This window comes from Mastomys coucha, unplaced genomic scaffold (genome assembly GCF_008632895.1).
Source record: "Mastomys coucha isolate ucsf_1 unplaced genomic scaffold, UCSF_Mcou_1 pScaffold19, whole genome shotgun sequence".
NCBI classification, from domain to species: Eukaryota; Metazoa; Chordata; class Mammalia; order Rodentia; family Muridae; genus Mastomys; species Mastomys coucha.
Genome location: NW_022196901.1, coordinates 2752540 through 2757936, shown reverse-complemented (window position 1 = coordinate 2757936; position 5397 = coordinate 2752540).

Below are 5397 nucleotides of genomic sequence, written 5' to 3'. Positions count from 1 at the left end.
GGGGGAGGAAACAGGGGTTTGTTTTAGTTTTTGTTTTTTTATTTTATTTTATTTTATTTTATTGGAGGGGAACCTGGGAAAGGAGATATCGTAAATAAAGAAAACATCTAATAAAAAAAAAAGGAATAAGATGTTAAGAGAGAAGAGAGAAAAGGAGAGAGAGGGGAGGGGCAAACATCCCCTTATATGGAGGGCTGGGCTACCTGTCTGTTCTCAGGTAACTGTGGGGCAGGGCATATCTGGCTGTGGTCAGTTGACTTGGGGGTGGAGTCTAGCCAGAATACTGGGAGCTTGGGGCATTGTCTATGTGATAGATAGCACAGGATAATGGATTGAGGGCTTGTGGGGTCAGCCATCTATGTCTGGGAATCATGGCTTTACTGTTCCATCCCTTGTAGAATTCTCTACTGGGTCTCCAGAAGTAAGCCTCACTCAACCAAAAACAAAGACTGCTTTTCACGGTCCAACACATACCTGGAATACAAACTAACTTTTAAATATAATCTGTAAGGAAAGTATTTTAGATTCCTTTTCTATTGCTGTGGTAGCACATCCTAACCAAAAGCAATTTGGGAGAGGAAAAGAGTTTATTGGACTTGTGCTTCTCGGACCACAGTCCTTTGGGACCACAGTCCACTTCCTGAAGGAAGTCAGAACAGGAACCCCCTCTCAACCAAGGAAGCATAAAAGAAAGCATGGAGAATGCTGCTTGCTGGCTTGCTTCCTGCCTTACACCTTGACTAGCTTTCTTAAAGAGCCCAGACCTTCCTGCTTAAAGACGATGGCACTCACAGCGGTTTGGGCCCTTCCACACCAATCAAGACCAGCCCTCACAGATGTGGTCATAGGCCATTCTGATCTACACAAATCCTCAGTTGGGACTCCCTCACATGACTCTAGACTCTGTCAAATTAACAGCTGAAGCTAACCAGGACAGAAAATATCTGGTTGGCAGCTTCTAAAACTTAAGTCCAGTGGACTGCTGCCTTCTTGCATTTGTCCAGTAGCCACGTATATAAAAGACAGATGCTGATACGAATTCATAAGCAAGCCTAAGATAGGTTCTGAAAGCACTGGGAATATATTAGCTCGTAAAATCAAGTTAGGCCACTCTTACTTGGGAGCTTACTGAAAATAAGTCTCTATAAGGTTATAACATCAGTAAAGATAATAGAAGGCATCTTGAGAAGATCGCAGAAAAAGGGAAGCCATATTTCTCTGCTAATGGGGAGAATCACATTACATGAAGCCTTTCTAAGAAGAGATATATTGAGTGCACCGTGAACTTGAGGATACTATGTCAAGGAAAAGTAAGTCTCTGTGTGCGTTGATTTAAAGTTATAGTATCTTTCCCTCCTTTGATTCCATATGGCATTTATTTCAGCAACTTAGAACTCTAAAATGAGCATATATCATGCAGATAAAAAAAAACATCTTATCTCGATCCCAGAACTGCAAATATCCTGATTAACAGGGATCAATGTGAGTAGTAGTTAACGGCAACCAGATCCCAAGTCACATTTCTACACCTGGAGCTGTCACTCCCTCCAAAGACTATTTCTCTGCTATAATGGAGCCAAACTGGATGATCTCTAAGACTGCTAGAAATTCTATGTCTATGTGGCTGGTTACAATCAGAAATAAGAAGCAGACAGCCTTTTGTAGATGGTTTCAATTAAAAGAGACCCCTCCTCTGCCTTGTGTTCTTTTGGTACACAAGGGTCTTACCCATCAGCCTTTACTTCATCTTTCTGCGAATTCCTTCATTATACCCTACTATCCACCAGGCTTCAACAATCATAAGAAAGGTACAGTGGACTATTTCTATGTACAATATCACGCAAAGATTGAGTTTACTGAATCCTGACAATCATTGTATGATATACATGAAAGTGCTTTCTTATTTTACATCCTGTGAGCACATAACACGGAAAGATAGCTTTTTTTTTCTTTCTGTCAATGACTTCAATACTCTAGCGTATAAATACAACAACCATTAAACTCCTATAATGAAGTCTTTGTACAATACGTTTATCAAAAGACAAGATTTATGCACTCACAAACACTGATCGTTATCAAGCCACATACTGTCACCATGTTTTGATCATAGAGATTTTAGCCCCATATATATATGCAGGTGCTTATGCAGGCTAAAAGAGAATATTAGACCCTTTGGTGTTTGTGAGCCACCCAGTGTTGATGCTAGGAACTGAATCCAGGTTCTCTCCAAGAGAAATAGTGTTTTGTTTTGTTTTTTTTATTTATTTTTTATTCTTTAATACATTTTTACAGTGCAGACTTCATCCCCTTCCCTGTCTGCCCCCGACCACTCCCCATCCCATACTTCCTCCCCCTACCCCATCTCTGAGAGGATGTCCCCACCCCCATCCCCACCCCACCCGGCCTTCTCACTCTCTGGGTCTCAAGTCTCTCAAGGGTTAGGCACATCTTCTCTCACTGAGGCCAGACCAGGCAGCCCTCTGCTGTGTGTGTGCTGGGGGCCTCATATCAGCTGGTGTATGATGCCTGGTTGGTGGTTGAGTGTCTGAGAGATCTCGGTGGTCCAGGTCCGTTGAGACTGCTGGTCTTCCCATGGGGCTGCCCCTCTTCCTCAGCTTCTTCCAGCATCTCCGTGTCTCCCCCCAACCCCACCCCCGGATTGAACCACAGGGGGTCCCTGGCTTCTATCCATTGGTTGGGTGCTAGTATCTACATCTGACTCTTTCAGCTGCTTGTTGGACCTCTGAGAGGGCAGCCATGCTAGGCTCCTGTCTGCAAGCACACCACAGTATCAGTAACAGTGCCCAGGGCCATCCCTAAGCTGGATCCCAATCTGGGCCTGTCACTGGACCTCCTTTCTCTCAGGCTCTTCTCCATTTTTATCCCTGCAGTTCCTTCAGACAGGAACCATTCTGGGTCAGAGCTTTTGACTGTGAATGGCAACCCCATCCTTCCTGTCCCTGCACTCTCCAGTCCCCTTACTCCTGTTTAAAAGCAAAAAGGCCTAGAAAGATGGCTCAGTAGTTAAGAATACTGGATGCTCTTTCAGAGGACCTGAGATCTTCTAGCTTCTGAGGGTTCCAGGCACACACGTGGTACACAGACACGCATGCAGAAGACAAAACAAAAAAAAACAAACAAAAAAACACCCAAAATAAACACCCAAAACAGCTAAAATAAAATAAGATTGAAAATAATTTTTTAAAAATAAGTAAGTAGAAGCAATATGGCTGTTGTGAAAGTTACAAGAATTGTAACAAGTGTGATGGTTGGTAGGATCAGTAGAAATGCTTTGCGTCCTGAAGCAGCTATTTATTCTCTATAATTCTCAATTTGCTCTTTGGTAAAATGATGACAGTAATTATTTTCAAGGTTCATTTGCCTTTTTCAATGAAGATAAAATAAAACAATCTATTTGAAATGGTGAGATGTTAAATTAATATAAGCTACAGTAATGATTATATAAAAACCAAAGATAATTATTATTATTATATAAACATAGATAGATACATAAGTAAATACACAGATGCTAGAAAAAGAAAGATGGATGGGTAGATTAGAAATGATCCTAAACATACAAAGCTTAATGCTTACTCCAAACACGGCATATAATTAAGTACCATAATACCCACAATACCAACCACAACAAATGTCAAGCTTCAATTTTTACAATAAATTTGAGAATATTGATTAAAACAGCGTAAGCGGGAAAATAGCCACACCAGAGACCAGACTTAGTTAATTTTTCATTACAAAAGCTTCTGGAGCCACCTTGTGGTCACAGAGCGCAACAGTAGACGTCAGAATCAGGTTCAACTATTCAAAAAAAGGGGGCGAAGTGGTTTCCATGATTAGTGATTGGGAAAAGACATTACCCTCTCTAGGATGGAAACAGAGCACAGAGTTTGCTATTTCTGATAAACATGTCTCTGTGCCCTTTTTATTGAATCACACCAACACACACAACCAGTGTTTGGCCCACAAACAGTAGACCTGGAGGGAGATCCCCTGCAATATTTAGAATACCTCAGCACAAATACTGCCTTTCTTCTCCTGGTTTGGTAAGGAAAGAAATGTCCACTCATGGAAGGCTAAGTTCAAATCATCTCCTCTCCGTTATGTTATTTCTAACCCTGATTTCAAGTTATCAAACTACCTCTTCTATGAATCTTGGTCTCCCCAAGCCTTTTCCTATTATCTTATGCTTGTTATGATTTTCAGTGTATTCAATCAATCACAATCTTTGCCTGTTCATTTCATTCACATAAATGGTATGTATTCGTTAAAGGCAGGAAGCAACTCTTTAATTTTGAGAATTTCAAAGTGTATACTTCCTAGCTAAATAGCTTTGATCTGACGAGTTCTGAACTCAGTCATTGCTGTCCATCTCAACTTACATTTCTTCTTTCTTCTAGTTCCTGAGAAATAGGTGCTCCGGGTTCTGCTCAAAGATCACCCTTGTGTGGTGCAAGGCTTTATCTTGATTGTCTTCACTGCTCATCTTAGTTGTTCTCTTTTCCTGCGATCTTGAATGCCCAGCTCATTATGTTCCTATCTGTCTTAGTCAGGGTTTCTATTCCTGCACAAACATCATGACCAAGAAGCAAGTAGGGGAGGAAAGAGTTTATTCAGCTTACACTTCCACATTGCTGTTGATCACCAGAGGAAGTCAGGACTGGAACTCAGGCAGGTCAGGAAGCAGGAGCTGATGCAGAGGCCATGGAGAGATGTTTCTTACTGGCTTGCTTCTCCTGGCTTGCTCAGCCTGCTCTCTTATAGAACCCAAGACTTCCAGCCCAGAGATGGCACCACCCACAAGGGGCAATTGAGAAAATGCCCCACAGTTGGATCTCATGGAGGCACTTCCCCAACTGAAGCTCCCTTCTCTGTGATAACTCTAGCCTGTGTCAAGTTGACACACAAAACCAGCCAGTACAATTGACCCCTGTCAACTTGACACACAAACAAATCACTATTAAGCATCAACCCTTATTTTCTTATTCATCCCCAAGGTCTAAAGTCCCACAGTCTTTACATTTTAAAAGTTCAATCAATTTAAAATGTCCAATATCTTTTAAAATTCAAAGTCTCTTACCTGTGGGCTCCACTAAAATACATTCTTTCTTCAAGAGGGAAAAATTTCAGGGCACAGTCACAATCAAAAGCAAAACCAACTGGGATCCAACTCACGATCTTCTGGGCTCTTCCAAGGGCTTGAGTCACCTCTCCAGCTCTGCCCTTTGTAGCACACATCTTGTCTTCTGGGCTCCAGATGCCTATACTCCACTGCTGCTGCTGTCCTTGGTGGTCATTACATGGTACAGGCATACCCAAAACACTGCTGTAACTAGGCTTTACCAATAGCCTCTCATAGACTGTCTTCATGGTGCCAAGCCT